General features: G+C 40.5%; 1 protein-coding gene across 9 annotated transcripts in view; it reads left to right on the top strand.

Annotated features, from left to right (window-relative positions):
* The window catches only part of SLC20A2 (solute carrier family 20 member 2), a 106,681-nt gene that overhangs the window by 712 nt on the left and 88,428 nt on the right, over positions 1-17,541 (top strand). For 2 of the 9 annotated variants that reach the window (XM_059909595.1, XM_059909594.1), the window contains exons 2-4: positions 3,662-3,790; positions 4,964-5,062; positions 5,871-5,929. The exons of 2 other annotated variants lie outside the window; for them this stretch is intronic. The gene's annotated coding sequence lies outside the window, so the exon portion shown is untranslated. Of the gene's footprint in view, positions 1-1,211; positions 3,791-4,963; positions 5,063-5,870; positions 5,930-17,541 lie in introns of those variants that run through there. 5 more of the 9 variants (XM_059909603.1, XM_059909588.1, XM_059909591.1 and 2 more) reach the window with 5 other exon arrangements.

The following is a 17,541-nucleotide window of genomic DNA, read 5'->3' as shown; positions in this document are numbered from 1 at the left end:
TTAAAATTTTTGTATGTAAGGACTTGTAAAATTCTAGCATGAGACAGGTAATGAATTTATGTAGGATTTCAGCATGAGTATTGAAGTAATCAGATTTCAGTGGTTGGCGCAGCCTTGCAAATAAATGGCCACTTGTCCACGTGCTTGAGGTCTTAACTATTCATTTTGAGCGAGTTCTCTAGGATCAGCTGACTGCTGATTATAATTAATACTAGACCATGTAGAGGTTGTATCCTTAATTGATAAGCAGAGATTCGAGGTAACATTTAACATCCTACCCCTTAGCCAGCTTTCTCTGCTTCTTTGTGGATCATTCTGTTAAAATTAAACTCACCTCTGTCTGGATGAAGAGCATTGCTTGGTACATAACATAAAAGCTTTATTTCTAGTAGTAACACATATTAGTTTATATATATTAGATATACATAATCACGTGCATAACTTTATAACTGTTTAGTATGATTACAGAGTTGGAAAATTAAGAACGATAATAATGTGCAATGTTGAGTACTGATTGCTTGCCAGGCCTTTGCCAAATGGTCTACATGCTTTATCTCATTTAATCTTCCGGATAACTTTTTGCATAAACATAGGTTGCTTAGAAATACTCGAGTACACGAGTTTGATTTGAACGTGTCCAAATGCGGAATATGTACATTAATTCCTTCTGTTTCTGTTTTTTGTAAAATAAGGGTGTGGGCAATATAAAATGACTCATAGAGTAATTTAATGTGTTTTTCAAGTTGGAAGAAGGCTTTACATTTGCACAGAACTGCAATTAGTCCCTTTATTGGGGTATCCCTTTATTGGGGTATTCAATAGTTTCCAAAGCCCTGTGTCTCTTCTTTATCAGAGTTCCAATTACATGTCATTGTCACCCAATGAACAGGCTATGCTTGGATGTTGGAAAAAAGTAAATGTTGGGAAAACCTTAATGGTCCCTTCTGAAAGGTGCTCTTTTTCCATATATAGTTTCTAAGCAACGTTCCTAATTAAGGGTTAATGAATGACAGTCAAACAGGAACGTGATTTTCCAGTACCAAGCCAAGGAAATAAAAAACTGGGTTGGCTATTACTTTGTTGATGAGTCTAACTTTCATGGGTATGTAAATGTTGAGAATGTTAAGTAATCTACATTGTAGGGGTTCTACTTTACTTTTCAGTTTGCCTTTACATGTCTTAAACATATTTGAGTCCAGTACTTTGTGCATGAAGAAGTTAAGTTTTTGACTGGATTTAATTGAGTAGTTTTGACTTCCTTAATTAAGAAGTTGATTCTGTGTTTCCAAAGGTACAGTGTAATAATTTGTGTAGGCGTAACAATGATGAGAATGATGGTGGGATCCAGCAGTTTGCATCTTGGGAGAGTAGGATCGGGTGAGAGGCCTGCAGAGGATGAGCGAAGCGCTTGGAAATGTGTCATGTTTGTGATTAGAGCGTATTGGACTTAACGCATCTTCAGATAGTGGTCCGTCATCAGAGAAGAAAGGAGTGAGAATGCTTTGCCAGTCGGTATTTATAAGAGGGTTCCTTTCCCTGAAGGCGTTCTCTTCTGGGAGGAGATGAGTGGACGGATGTAGGAAGAAAAAGATGCATGTGTTCATACTTCCACCCATCGTGACTAACTGATTCCTGCCAACACATGCATCTTCAGGCACTTTTCTAGTAGATATTTGATATCTGTGGGCAGCCACTAGTAGAAGAAGAAAGGAAAAGGGCGGGAGGAGACAAAGCACAGGGCTTTAATGAATAGGCTTTCATTTGGGCAAAATTGAGCAGCTGGGCCGCCACAGCCTCTATTACGAAAACTGTTCCAGTAATACTGACTGTGTGTGTCTGTAAATCTCTTATATGTTAGTTGTATCCAAAATGTGGAGAGTATCTCTTTAATGTGCTTCATAAACAATGGAAGATATTTAGAATACAGTACATGAAAAATTATTAATTTCTGTATGTTTGCCATTGTTGGAAGCCGGGGTGACTGTAATGCCAGCATTGGCTCCTGTTCACGAGACATTTAAGGGATGTTGTGTTTCATCGGGTTGGAGGACAGGCCCTTCTTCCTTACTTCAGAACTTGGCTCTCACGTGGAGTGAGTGCCCTTTTAGGTCCCGGGGTGCAGGGGCCGTTTCTGGATCCCTCATGGCCGTATTCCAAGAGCCAAGGACAGAGGCCGGCCTACGGAAGGTGTGCGGTAAATATTTGTGGAATGAGCAGATACCCTGGAATCCTCTCTCTGTTCCCACCTGTCGTGGAAATCCAAGTCCCCTCTAGGGGCAGGGCCACTGCAGGCTTGCCCTGTCCAGAGTCCCAGCTCACAGTGAGTCCTTTGAATGGTAGCTGTCTAAACCACATACTTTGGCATTTAATCTTTCATGGCTTTATATTGTTGCATGAGCGTTTCCTGTGTTTTGTTTCCCCACCCAAAATACAGGCTAGTCGAGGGCAGGGAATACATGTTTACCCAGGTCTGTGTTTGAGAACTTCCTTGTTCATCCAGTATAATAATTTGTACCGAGTAGGTTTATTTTTACCTATTGAGTGAATATTAGGTGCCATGGGGGAACATCAGAAATATTCAAAATGTGGTCCCAGTCCTCGCGTAGGTAGTATTTCAGTTGGGCAAACGTTGTGTACACACGTGGAACAATACGAGGATTTGGAGTTACATAAAGCAAATAATGATAGCTAACATGGATGTAGTGCTTAAAATGTGCTTTTACATGTAAATGTATTCGACTCTCACAACAGTCCTTTGACGTAGGTACAGTTATAATCCCATTTTTCACATGAGGAAACTGAGGCACAGGGAGGTAATTAAGTCACCTGCCCGAGACCACAATGAGAGTAGTAAGCAGGGAGGTGGGATATGAACCCAGGCAGCCTGGCTCTTGAATCAGTGTGGGTTCTCTGGGGAGTCTTACTTTATCAAAGACAGAAAAGAGAGCTAAAAGTTGACCCTAGTTTCTCAGCTGTAAAGGAAGCTCTTTAAAAATTTCAAAGTAGCATGCATGGTGGCAGTGACTCTGAGCTGCAGAAACAATGCTGGATTTTCCAGGCAGAAGAGGTTGATAATGAAATGGTTGAGGGGACTGTATTTTGAAATGACTGAAGGCAAGAGGAGAAAAACCAAATTTTGAACCTCAAAGCTGAGGGGGACTAGGACCCTTGGTAGGTGTTGAATTCTAGGGCAGTGATTCACCAGGACAAAGGGCAGTGACTGCTTAAGATACTAATTCAGTGTCAAATAACTCATGTGGAAGAACTCTTCTTTTTTCAACACTTTTAAACCCCTAGTGAATGCAGTTTACCAGGATGGGAGCATTACTGAAGGCTTCCAGTGCCCATCTGTCCGTTTGCCTTGTCCTTTTGTGAAATCTTGACCCACTTTTTCATCTTGTCTTGGACAGTAGAGCACACTCTTGGGGCCCAGAGGCCTCTTCCAACCAAGTAATATTTCTTTGGTGGAAAAAAACCAACGGCACTGTTGGTTTGGTGACAAACCTGGAGTGAGGTCACTTTGAAGCCATGTGGACTTGGATGAGGGCCTGCAAACAAAATCCAGCAAGATGAAGGAAAGTGGTATACTCTGAAAGCCCAGTTTTGTGTCCCTTTAGTCGGGAGCTGACAATATTATTTTGGGGGTGTTGGGCACCAACAGAGCCCATTGAATCCACATGACTCGGCCGATAGGGGAGCACACACGTCACCATACCCGCTGTCCAGGAATCAGAGGAGGAGGTGCCCTAGGGTGAAGCCTGGGCCACAGCCCCGGTTAGCAGCTCTGCAGGTACGGTGTTCTGCGTGACATGTCACTTCTGCTGGGGCGGGGGGTGTGACCTTTGTCTTGGGGGCAGCTTTATAATTTGAGTAAGAAATGGCATGTTGCTGCTATCATTTTAACATCAGCTCATATTTTGGGATGGCCTGTCAGAGCAGCAGCTATGACTGTGAATATCGTCCTGCAGTTGTGTTCTATTTAAATATCCGAGGATATAGTTGGGACAATTTGGGCTAAAAATAATCTCCATTGAAGTGTTTAACCAATTGGCACGTTAGCCTTAATCTTAGTTTTGGCGTCTTCTCTGAACGGGGGATTTTTAGGGAAGGAGAAAATGACACAGTGATTCGTTTGTCTTAAACCTATCAAGCTGGAGTAATGGCATCCCTACTGCCCTGTTTTATGACTCTTAGGGCTGTAGAGCTGCATCCTGAACATGACCTAGTGTGGTGGTTCTCTAAGTATGAGTGTAGACAGAATGACCCAGGGTTCGTTATACAGTAACAGGAACAGATGCCTTAACCTAATCCCAGAGGTTAGAGCTCTTTAGAGCTGGAGCTGGGCAGGCATCTGTATTTTAAGCCATCCTCAGGTGATCCTAGTACCCATCTCCCCATGTAAGAAGAACCAGCCCTGTATTTTATAGATGAGAAAATCAGGGCAAAGTCAAATGGCTTGCCTACAGCTGGTTCAGTGGTGTCAAGATTTTATCACCAGATAGTATGCAATTTCAGAATTTTATGGCTAGAAGAAATTTTCCAGGTCATCAGTTCTGTAGCTCACTTTATAGCTCAGTATAAATCATGCTTGTTCATACCATTTCCAAATAAGATATGAACGCAGAGAAATAGCGTTTTCTCAAAGCCCATCTTCTATCCTGGCCATGGTAAACATCAAAACGTCAGTCACCAGAATTTCTTTACAATTTTAATGGATATTTTTTGTTAATTTCAGGAACAGTCAATTATTTGCAGTATTTTTTATTGTATAACCTGTGATGCCCTATAAAATTTTTTTGAAAATATATTTAAAGTTGAAGTGAAGGATTGAAATTTTTTATCTGAGTTACTTATTTTTCAGTCTTAGCGAAAGTGTAACACTGTGTGAGAATTTTCACTACTTTATTAGAGTCTTTTTGTTTTTAAAATCTGATTGATTTTTAGCTTTTTTTTTTTTTTCAAGGCATCTTACCTTGGAAACAGCACAGCTTGGCTTCCGTGTCATCGTTGAGTTCAGAGAATCCTAGTTTCACCGTGTCCTCAGTAGAGACCAGAGAACCAGGTTTGTTCCTTTAAGAAGTGTCCCAGTGCCTTGGAATTCAGCAGCTGTTTCCAGAAGTAAATAATCATGTCAGATGCCTGTGAATGGACTGTGTGGCCGAGTGACCCGTCGCGATATTCATGGAAGAATGGTTTAAAAAAACAAAACAAAACTGAAGAAAAGGCAAATTTCAAGAATCGGCCCAATGCCATTTAGGATTTTTGAGCAGCTGAAAGAAGATAGTTCTGCAAATATGAGCAACAAGACTCTAGCATATTTCTTTACATGTTTCTTACGTTGTCTTTGTTAACCCATTGCTTTTGTGTATAATATTTGAGTTATTTTTCCCCTGCTGCTAAAGCTGGTAATCTGCGTACGATCAGAGTTTCAATCTGTGTGGATAGAGAAATAGTAGATACAATAGGAGAAATGGGAGCTTATAATAGGATGTTGGCCCTCAGAAATTGACTTTCACTGAAGAATTCCTCAAGGCACAGGATGTTGAGAAACTGCTTCTTCTCAGTGATTGTTCAAAGCTTGGCGGCTTTAGGTTCCTCTTCCTTTATCTTCCTCTCAGCCTCTGTGTGTGCCTGCTTTTTTTCTTGCACAGTTTTTTGGACCGAAAATCTGATGACTATATTTTTTCAGCTTAAAAATAAAGAGTTATACGAATTACAGCTTCATAAATAGACCTTTGGTACGGTAACTTTTCTACCCTTGGTTATTTCCTAGGATTAAGAGTAGAATAATTTCCCTTCTTTTTCAGAATGGCTCTTCCTTATTGTTTTTATGTTCTTGTTAAGTGTTTTGTTTTCTCTGTTGTTTCTAGATGGAAATGAAGGATGATCTCTGTGTTCTGTTTTCAGTTATGTAGGAGTCCAGAATAAGGTGGGTCGTAGAGATTTATAGGAAATTTGCATCTTTTCACTGTTATTGTTTTAACCTTGTGTTAAGCTTCCATCAGACTTTTTTTTTTTTTTTTTTTTTTTTTTTAGCAGTATTGATGAAAGTGTCACCTTCTTACTCTGCCCTTTCTTTTTTAGGGCAGTAGTCAGAAGCAGGGATTTCTCCAAATACTGATAAGCACAGAGAGAGAAAAAGTGAGAGAGAGAGAAAGCTTTTGTGATTAGTAAATGAAGCAGTTGGTCACTAAGGTCATTGATGTGTATGTGTCAGTGTGAAAATTAGTTTGTGGAACAATAAATGCTGGAGAGGGTGTGGAGAAAAGGGAACCCTCTTGCACTGTTGGTGGGAATGTAAATTGATACAGCCACTATGGAGAACAGTATGGAGGTTCCTTAAAAAACTAAGAATAGAACTACCATATGACCCAGCAATCTCACTACTGGGCATATACCCTGAGAAAACCATAATTCAAAAAGAGTCATGTACCACAATGTTCATTGCAGCTCTATTTACAATAGTCAGGACATGGAAGCAACCTAAGTGTCCATCAACAGATGAATGGATAAAGAAGATGTGGTACATATACACAATGGAATATTACTCAGCCATAAAAGAAATGCAATTGAGTTATTTGTAGTGAGGTGGATGGACCTAGAGTCTGTCATACAGAGTGAAGTAAGTCAGAAAGAGAAAAACAAATACCGTATGCTAACACATATATATGGAATCTAAAAAAAAAGAAGGTTATGAAGAACCTAGGGACAGGACAGGAATAAAGACGCAGACGTAGAGAATGGACTTGAGGACATGGGGAGGGGGAAGGGTAAGCTGGGACAAAGTGAGAGAGTGGCATGGACATATATGCACTACCAAATGTAGAATAGATTGCTAGTGGGAAGCAGCCGCATAGCACAGGGAGATCAGCTCCTGCTTTGTGACCACCTAGAAGGGTGGCATAGGGAGGGTGGGAGGGAGACGCAAGAGGGAGGGGATATGGGGATATATGTATATGTATAGCTGATTCACTTTGTTATGAAGCAGAAACTAACACACTATTGTAAAGCAATTATACTCCAATAAAGATGTTGAAAAATAATAATAATACAGGAGGGAGGAAATAGGTATGGATGAAACAAGTTGACAGAAAGAAAAAAGAAAATTAGTTTGTGGGTTAGAGCTAAGATGGTTAACTGACATAAGTAAATTTTATTGTTTTCAGCTCTTCTTACTTTTGCTACTAAGTCAGTTGACCTCATCCATACTTTTCTCCTCTGGAGATTGTGGAAACCATTGTTCTCAATCAAGTTTTACCCAGCAGAGAGAAACAGAAACAAAAGAACAGGTTTAAAAATTTAATTTAATATAGTGAAATTCCAGAAACCATTTGTCTTTTTTTTAATATTTCCTTTCCCAGAGGTTTCTTTTACTTTATCCTTTTTTTTGCCTTTCTACCCTACCTATTTATCACCTGGTCTCACTTTTACATTTTTCCTCATTTGTCCAGAATTTCGTGTTTGGTGTCTTTGCATTTTGCCTCCTTCCTTCCTTTTTCTATGACTCAGTCTCCCATTGAAAATGCCGTCTGTTCCTTGGGCACGCCTCCTTCCTCGCCGGCCCCGCCGTTCTTTCTTGTCCCCTCTTGTAATTCAGTTCCTGTCCTCTCGCCCCTGCCTGGTTCCTCCTCGCCTCTGCTCACTTCTGTCACCTCCCGTCGGTGACGACCTCTCCTCCACCACCTCCGTCTGCTTCTGTCTGTAGGGCTCACTGATCTGTCACGGCTTTCATGGAGCTCTGATTCCTGCTCAGCCCTACATTTATGCTGTTTTCTTCCTGTACCTTTTGTGCATTTGCTCCGTGAGCTCTTTTTCTATTTTCCTTGTCCCTGGGTGGCAGGTATTTCTAGACGGATTTGTTGTCTGTATTTGCGTAGAACACAGGTCCTTGCTGTGTATTTCCTGGGTAGCCAGGATGAATCAATTATTAATAACTTTTCTTGGAACATTGAACTTCCTGTGTTTTCTGCTTCTAAGAATTAGATTGGTATTCTAGAAGACTAATATTACTTTAAAGAGAGGAGAGTCATATGATTTTAACATTTTTAACTCTTTATTCAAGAGTTCATGCCATTTCACTTCACTGCCTTGTCTTGAAAAATTAAAGAAGACAGACGTCCAAAGCAGGTTTGGGGCTAGGGGTGGGTGGGGGATGAGAAGAGAAAGATAAATACCACAAAAGGACTCGCAGTCAGTTTCTATCACTGGAAGGAAAACGGAAACCACAAACGCAGACTCTAAGATTTAGTAGGTAAAAGGTCCCCTAAAAGAATAAAAAGTATCAGTAATTCTGTTAACTAATCTGAGAACCAAGTCATCTGTATTTTTATATGTTCCTTGAAGTTCCAGGACTTTAATAACAAAACAAATACTTAATCTTGTAAATATTCATTTTATTTTGAGAGACTTGATGTCTCCTTAAGTATTAACCTGTGTCATTTTGTAATTACACCATACCAGTCTCCAAATGTCATGAATAACCAACCCTGTTAGTTTCTTGTGTGGGAAAGCGTATAAATTGTGTGGTCTTGCCCCTCTGGACTCTGGAGTCGTGTTGTAATGAAAAGGTAGCTTTTTGGCAAAATCTTAACGTTCTGCTGTTGATGGTTTACATTGTCGTATATTTTTCCTTCATTCTTGCATGCACTATGAGTGTCGTGCTGTCCTGTCATTTCGTTTTGTGCAGTGAACTACTGGAGGTGGACTAATGTGAGTGCAGATACAGCTTTATTCAACGTGAAGAAGAAAAACCCTATATGCCACATAATGTAGTGTCTAAATGCTATGTTAAGAACAGCCCTACAGATTCAGGCTGATCATATTGAATCTCCTTTCTGCCTGCGTCTGCCCTCCTTGAGGTAGTGGTTGGCAGGTATCTTTAAGCTGGTTCTGTAATGTTCACCACCCATGAGCAGCTAGCAGAATCAACATCAGAACCACTGTTAAGTACTAACAAGAAATGCATGCAGATGTGCTAAATACAGGACTGTGTTCTGGGATTACAGAGATAAGGTGTGAGCCATTCTCTCCGGAAGCTCATCATTGAGTAGGCAATGTTGATAAGTGAACGACTGCAATACAGTAGGGCAGATGCAAAAATATACGTAAGTAGCTGCTGTCATAGGCAGAGATTAATTGGGAGAGTCAGAAAGTAGAGGTCAAAAACCTCAAAAAGTCAGATATAATGTGTAGGTAACAGGGGATGTGCGTGTGTGTGTATTGCGATTATGAAGTAATTGCTGGTCTCTCCTTATTACCTGTGTGAACTGGGCAACTTACTGCAAGCACTCAGGCTCAGTGTCTTCACTTTGAAATGGTGATAATTGTCTAGTAATGTTACATGGATTAAATGAGGTAATATATACGAGGTGCCAGTATGGTCCATTATTCAGTTATTGTTTAAAAATTGGAGAAGGAAACACCCGGTAGAGAACACGGCAGATGAGCATACTCTTATTATGTAGATAATGTTGCTGCCCCACGTGCTTGGAATTCCCACTTCAAATTTGCTTTTATAGTTTTTAGGAAAACTTAACCTTACTAAAAACCTTGTAGTCAAGCCCCTCCTTTTTTTTAACCAAAAGAAGTTTATTGCGCTTAGTCTACTTGCCAGGTGTAGTTCTCAGTGACGGTGATTTCTTCCCATACGTCACATCCATTCTCAAATTTAAAATTTGCTACAATTAAGTATATTTGACAGAAATATGCCACAGGTTTTAAAGTGTTTAGCTAGAATGACATCACTGGGCTAGGTCTCCGTAACAACTGCTCTCAGGAAAATTGGAGTAAGATTTATTGGATACAGACGCTTTGGAGTGTGTTATAAAATCCGTCTTTGTAGAGTTGTAATCACAACACTGGGTTATATATACGAACCTAAATTTAGTTCCTGGATTATATCTATGTTTTTGTTATTTTAAAAGCTGTTTAAATTAACTTCTTTTAGCAGAACCAAACTGAACAGTCTGCATTTTCTAGTGTAGTAGAAAAAATTGGCACAGTGATTTAATATTATTTTGCTTATATTATGGTTGATTAATTTCTTTAAAATCTGGGTCTATGTCCTAGACCATAGGATAAACCAGGCCAGGTAAACTTTTCACTTGAAACAAATGATTCTTCTGTTCTGGGTTGTTGAGTCTTGTTATAAAAGTCCACTAATTCATAGCATGATTAGACTTGTCTGTTCTGTCGTAATTTTGTGTATTATAAGTGTTGTATTTGGGGTAATTTTTAAATATCAGTATTGGGATAGAACTACCAGCCCAGAATTTTGATCAAAATATATGTCTTGTCTAAAGCATCTTTAAAGTTCCTTATTTACAGTCAAGGGATTTAAATCAGTTTAGTTTGTGTTTTATGGCTGGTGTTAATTTGTATTGATGTTACATTCATTTCGATAGCAAGGGATACTTGGTGCATTAATATTCCAAAGTTTAGTTTAAGCTGGCTGTGATTAGACAAGTGGCTTTCACTTGTATTCTCTGGAAGATTCTCCACAGCAGTCCTGTGGGAATGTTAACACGTTTAATCACCCTAATGAATGTCTAGTTAGCGGAGGGCTTTGGGACATCACAGCAGATGGCGTAGAACGAGCTGAGGTGTTGGTTTTGTCTTTCAGTGCTCCATGTTATATACTTTGAGAAATGAGATTTTTTTCTGATAGTGTTCTAATTTTTCTTGGGTTTTTGTATATTATTGATAACAACAACAATTAACCATTATGGGGCCTCAGTAGGGCCAGGCTCTTGACATACATCGAACTCTTTGCTACTAGTCAGGTAATTTTCTAATAAAATTTGAGGTTATGAAATACATTTATGTAATATACATTTATGTGTTATGTGCAATATGTGTTTATATTGATAAATAAATAGGCAAATAAATGTTAGGGCAGTTCTGCAGATGCATAGGTTTGTGGTGAGCGTTACATCTCCCCACTGTGAAAGTGAGGCTGTTGAGGGAGGTTATTGAGCTGCCCAAGGTCACACAGACAGTAAATGGTGAAACCAGGATTGCACTCCACGTCTGATGAAATCCCATGCTTTCAATCACTTTTCTGTTCTGCCTTTAAAATATTTCCCCTTGAAAAAGTAAAGTTTAGCTGTTTTATAAATGCATCTTATTTTGAGCTAAGGTGGTCTCTATTAATTCTATGCTGTACAGCTACTTTTTCCCAAAAATAAAACAACTGTGTTCTTGACCGTGGGAGTAATGAGGCTCAGTGTTAAAAGTAACCAATGCTTAGTGGAAAAACAAAACCAAATACTATGGAAAAGTATAAAGGAGGTGGTGAAAATCACTAGATATGTGGTTTGGTGTATGGTTGGTCTTCCAGACTTTTTGGTGTATAAATACATATATGTATATTTTTAAAGCAACAATAGATTCATAACATGCATGTTGTTTAGTAATTCTTCTTTCATTTATTATATATTGGCCATCATTCCACAGCATTGTAAGTTTACATCTTCATGAAAATTTTTCTTTTTCATTTTTTAAAAATAATCTTTTTATTTTAGAACAGTTTTGGGTTTATGGAAAATCGCAGAGCTGGCGCAAAGAGTTCCCTGTCTCCCTGATCATTAACATCTTACCTTAGTGTGGTGTGTTTGTCAGAACTAATGAGCCAGCATTGATACATCGTTATTAACCGAAGTCCATGCTTCCTCAGATTTCCTTAGCTTTTTTACCTCCTGTCTTTTTGTGTTCCAGGATCCCGTCCAGGATTCCATACTTCAGTCCTCAGGTCTCCTTCGGCTCTCCGTGCCTGTGACAGTTTCTTACAGACTTTTCTTGTTTTTTATGACTTGGACAGTTTGGGGGCATACTAGTCAGTTGTTGTAGAGTGCCCCTCAACCGGGGTTTGGCTGATGTTCTTCTCACGGTTCGACTGGGGTTGTGTGTTTGGGGGAGAGAGACCCCTGGGGCCAAGAGCTGTTTTCATCCCATCGTTTCAAGGGTGCCTGCTGTCTGTGTGACGTTGACCTTGGTATCCTGACTGAGGCGGCGCTTGTCAGGTGTCTGTACTGCAAAGTTACTCTCTCTTTCTCCCCTTCGCATCTGTGCTCTTGGGAAGAAGGCAGCACCCACGTCAGGAGTCGGGGGCCATGCTCCACCTCTTTGGGGCGGGGCAGGGGACCTACCTACAGTGTTTGGAATTCTGCAGCCCAGGAGCTTTGTCTGTTCTCCCCAGGTATTCATTTATCCAGTTGTTTACTTATATCAGTGTAGACCAATGGGTATTTATACTTGTGTTATAATCTGACACAACACTACTGTATTGCTCAAATTGTTCCAGCTTTGGCCATCTGGAGAGCTTTCAGCTGGTTCCTGTCTCCCTTTGCCATACCCTGTTATTGTGGGTTCTTGTCTTCCTTTTTTTACATAGCTGCTTGGTATTCCACTGTAAGAGTACACCATAATATATTTAATCCCTCTTTAATGATAATTTAGGTATCAGATTTCTCACCATTGTAAACAAGCCTGTGATGAACAGTCTTCAAAAACTGTATTTATGAAAATATTCTTTGATCATTCAGGAAAAGTTGCAGTGTTAAAAGGACTGCCCATTTTACATTTTAGGTGTCCCTGACTCTTTCTTAAGGATATTTAAGCAGATTTCTGAGGAGTGAGCATTTCCACCTGACCTGGGAAAACAGTGGTGTGTTTATCACTGTAGTTGCCTCCCTTCTTTTTGCTTTTTTTCATGTGATCAGGGCTGGTGGTGCAGGTGGCACCAGTGGTCCCAAAAGCTGCTTTGAGAATTAATCTCTGTGTCCCTATCACCCAGCTTTATCTGTCAGCTTGTGGCCAATCTTGTTTAAAACTGCCACCCACTACCCACCCCGACCACCCCCCCCTTATTATTTGCATTGAATTTATGGATGGAGTGATAAAGGGCAGAAAGTTTCCTTTTGCTTTTTCTAAGCCATACTGAAGCCAACCTTAACTGCATTATTGTATTTAAAACTATTTTATTGCAAATAAATATTCATCTTGCTAGCCCCTGTTGTTCATTGTATGAGGATCCTGGTTTTATTCTAACCTCATTCAGACTATCGGGCCTGGCATTTGACGAGATTGCAAGCTTTCCCTTTTCTTTCATGAATAGGCTTTGTGACAGTCAATCAGCTTTATTTCCCCCCATCTTGAGTGCCTTATTTGTATTATTTCCGAATTTTGGCTCCCTCTTATCTACCTGTTTCCATTCAGCAAGCACCTTTTAAAGAGGAGAAATCAATGTTACTCTTCTTCTCATTTCTAAGAAAAAGTTTAAAAGATAAATAAAAAATAACCACAGTTTCAAATACATCTGTGGTCAAGTGCATTCAGTTATCCAGGGCTGATGTGTGTTGTGGATTTAAGTTCTTGGAAGACACACTGTTCAGCAGGTATGCTGTGGGCATATTTAAGGTTTTACGTCTGTAGTATTTCACCTACTCTACCTATATATTAAGCTACTTTTTAAACCCTTCTTGGTACAATAATCATCCTCTTTGCTTTGAGATGGTCTTAACTTCGATGTCGTCGCTCCTTGCCGTCTGTGTGGCCTTGATTGAATTTCTTGCCTTCCCGTTCGCTCATCTGAAAAGTGAGGCTGTTTAGCAGCCGCCACCTCACTGGGCCGAGCGTCGAGTTGAATGAGATCAGCTGTAGTGCCTGGTGCGCGATAAACGCTCAGTAAATATCATTCGTCATCTTTTCCTCTCCAGCCATCTGGTATATCTCCCGTTACTTGTTTATACCATCACTTAGATGAAGAAAAACGGTTTATTGTAAGTCACCACCTTCATGATTCCCTCAAACTTGTTTTAAACTTTTTGTTTTGAAATGGTTAGATTCACAGGAAGTTGTAAAAATACAGAGAGTTCCCGTGTATTCTTCACCCAGTTTCCCCCAGAGGCAACTGGTACCAGAACAAAAGCGGAAAATAGACCCCGGTACAATCCACAGAGCTTATTCAGATTTCTCCAGTTTTACATGCACTGTGTGTATGTGTGTGTGTGTGACTATTTGTGGGTGTGTATGTGGTGTGTGTGTGTGTATATGTGGTGTGTGTGTGTGACTATATGTGGGTGTGTGTGTATGTGTGTGTGTGACTGTGTGGGTGTGTATGTATATGTGCTGTGTGTGTGTGTGACTGGGTGTGTATGTATATGTGGTGTGTGTGTGTGACTGTGTGGATGTGTATGTATATGTGGTGTGTGTGTGTGACTATGTTTGGGTGTGTATGTATATGTGGTGTGTGTGTGACTATGTGTGGGTGTGTATGTATATGTGGTGTGTGTGAGACTATGTGGGTGTGTATGTATATGTGGGGGGGGTGTGTGTGACTGGGTGTGTGTGTGACTATGTGGTGTGTGTGTGTGACTGGGTGTGTATGTATATGTGGTGTGTGGGTGTGTATGTATATGTGGGGGGGGTGTGTGGGTGTGTATGTATATATGGTGTGTGTGTGTGACTATGGGTGTGTGTGTGTGACTATGTGTGGGTGTGTGTGTGTGGCTATGTGTGGGTATGTATATGTGGTGTGTGTGACTGGGTGTGTATGTATATGTGGGGGGGGTGTGTGTGTCTGTGACCATGTGTGGGTGTGTGTGTGTAACTGGGTGTGTGACTGTGTGGTTGTGTATATATATGTGGTGTGTGTGGGTGTGACTGTGTGGGTGTCTATGTATATGTGGTGTGTGTGACTGGGTGTGTATGTATATGTGGGGGGGGTGTGTGTGTCTGTGACCATGTGTGGGTGTGTGTGTGTAACTGGGTGTGTGACTGTGTGGGTATGTATATATATGTGGTGTGTGTGGGTGTGACTGGGTGTGTATGTATATGTGGTGTGTGTGTGTGACTGGGTGTGTATATGTGGTGTGTGTGTGTGACTGTGTGGGTGTGTATATATATGTGGTGTGTGTGGGTGTGACTATGTGTGGGTGTGTATGTATATATGGTGTGTGTGGGTGTGACTGAGTGTGTGTGTGTGACTGGGTGTGTATGTATATGTGGTGTGTGTGTGACTGGGTGTGTATGTATATGTGGGGTGTGTGTGACTGGGTGTGGGTGTATATGTGGTGTGTGTGTGTGTGACTGTGTGGGTGTGTATGTATATGTGGGATGTGTGTGTGTGACTGGGTGTGTATGTATATGTGGTGTGTGTGTGACTGTGGGTGTGTATGTATATGTGGGGGTGTGTGTGACTGTGTGTGGGTGTGTATGTATATGTGGGGGGGTGTGTGTGACTGTGGGTGTGTATGTATATGTGTGTGTGTGTGACTGTGTGGGTGTGTATGTATATGTGGGGGGGGTGTGTGACTGGGTGTGTATGTATATGTGGCGTGTGTGTGTGTGACTGGGTGTGGGTGTGTATGTATATGTGGTGTGTGTGTGTGTGTGACTGTGTGGGTGTGTATGTATATGTGGTGTGTGTGTGTGACTGGGTGTGTATATGTGGTGTGTGTGTATGACTGGGTGTGTGTGTGTGTGACTGTGTGTGGGTGTGTATGTATATGTGGTGTGTGTGTGTGACTGGGTGTGTATGTATATGTGGTGTGTGTGCGTGTGACTGGGTGTGGGTGTGTATGTATATGTGGTGTGTGTGTGTGTGACTGTGTGGGTGTGTATGTATATGTGGTGTGTGTGTGACTGGGTGTGTATATGTGGTGTGTGTGTATGACTGGGTGTGTGTGTGTGTGACTGTGTGTGGGTGTGTATGTATATGTGGTGTGTGTGTGTGACTGGGTGTGTAGTATATGTGGCGTGTGTGTGTGTGACTGGGTGTGGGTGTGTATGTATATGTGGTGTGTGTGTGTGACTGTGGGTGTGTATGTATATGTGGTGTGTGTGTGTGTGACGGTGTGTATGTGTATGTATATGTGGTGTGTGTGTGTGTGTGACTGTGTGGGTGTGTATGTATATGTCGTGTGTGTGTGTGACTGTGAGGGTGTGCATGTATATGTGGTGTGTGTGTCTGTGTGTGTGCAGTTCCATCACGTGTAGATCTGTGTAACCACCACCACAACCAGGATACACAACTGACCCATCAACTCAAGGCTTCTTGCTACCTCTTTATAACCTTCCCTCTACCCACCAACCCTTGGTAACCACTAATGTGTTCTCCAGCTTTATAATTTCGTCATTTTGAGACTATTATATAAATGGAATCATGCAGCATGTGACCTTTTGAAATTGGCTCTTTTAACTTGGCATAATGCCCCGGAGATCCCTTCATGCTGTTGCGTGTATCAATAGTTTGTTCCCTTTTATTGCTGAGTACTGGCATGGTATGGATGTATCACAGTTTAACCTTTTGTCTTTTGGAAGGACATTTGGGTGGTTTCCAGTTTGGGGCTGTTACAGATAAAGCTGTTGTGAGCATTTGTATACAGGTGTTTTGTGTGGACCTGAGTTTTCATTTCACTAGGATAAATGCTTAGGAGTGCAATTCCTGGATCAAAACTCCTTTGATGGACCATTGTAAGCTTCTTTGAAAATGCATGCTAATGCCGTCCACACTTGTAGATATATATATATAAAGGCAATTATTTGTTAATACCAGCCATTATAAATAATATAAATAATATACATTGTCCTTTGTTTTAAACTATCTTTCTGTATAAATTGCGGCATGTGTTCAAAGTACAGAATTCTGTCTTTTTTGTACTGTAATGTAATATGTACTAAATAAATATTTCATTTTGTTAATGAATCCCCTTTCATACTTTATTAAAAATTTTCTTGGGCATATAATTGTTCTCAGATACTAAATTTGAATGGAGGAGATAGTTCATGCAATGGTTTTTCATTTTATCTATCTTCTGCGACGTGGTAGAGCTGAATTTTTAAAAATACTTAGAGTAGCGCAAAAAACCAGGAAGTCCATTAATTGACTAATGTCTGGCAAAATTTCAGATAATCGGTAGAATAGTGCTGGCACTTTTGCTTTCCAACATAATGTTTGGCATCCTAAGATGTTTCATAAAATCGTTGTCTCCAAAGTTTATAATAAATAAGTTATTATTCAGGTGACGCTACAAATACTCTTTTGACATGTGAAGGGTCCTTAATTGTGGTAGCCATGGATTTACGTAACTTTATTTAATTTGGTCATCAGAAGTCCACATAAGGATGATAGGAATTATGGACGGGGGACAGGGTCAGCTGGTTGATCGGTTTTGGCTTTCCCAAATGTAGCCTTAAAATAACTGATAAAGAAAAAGCTCTTTGTAAAAGATGGGAAGAAAGGAAGGCAGAGGATGAACTGTAAAAAGCAGTGGTTCTTAACTCTGTCTGAATTACCTAGTTAGCTTTAAAAACGAAACAAGTACCTACGCCCAGGCCAGTTAACTTAGAATCTCTGGAAGTGGTTCCCAGGCACTGGGATTTTTAAAAAATGCTTCCAGGTAATTCTGATGTTTAGCCAAGGTTGAGAACCCCTGAACCAACAGGAATGGCATCTCTGCTCATATGTCTTCACCTTGGAATTTGCTAGTGTTTGTGCTTCGTGTATCCATCTCCTGCGTATTGGACTAATGTGGGTTCCGC

This window comes from Balaenoptera ricei, chromosome 21 (genome assembly GCF_028023285.1).
Source record: "Balaenoptera ricei isolate mBalRic1 chromosome 21, mBalRic1.hap2, whole genome shotgun sequence".
NCBI lineage: Eukaryota > Metazoa > Chordata > Mammalia > Artiodactyla > Balaenopteridae > Balaenoptera > Balaenoptera ricei.
This window is presented reverse-complemented; position numbering and strand designations above follow the sequence as displayed.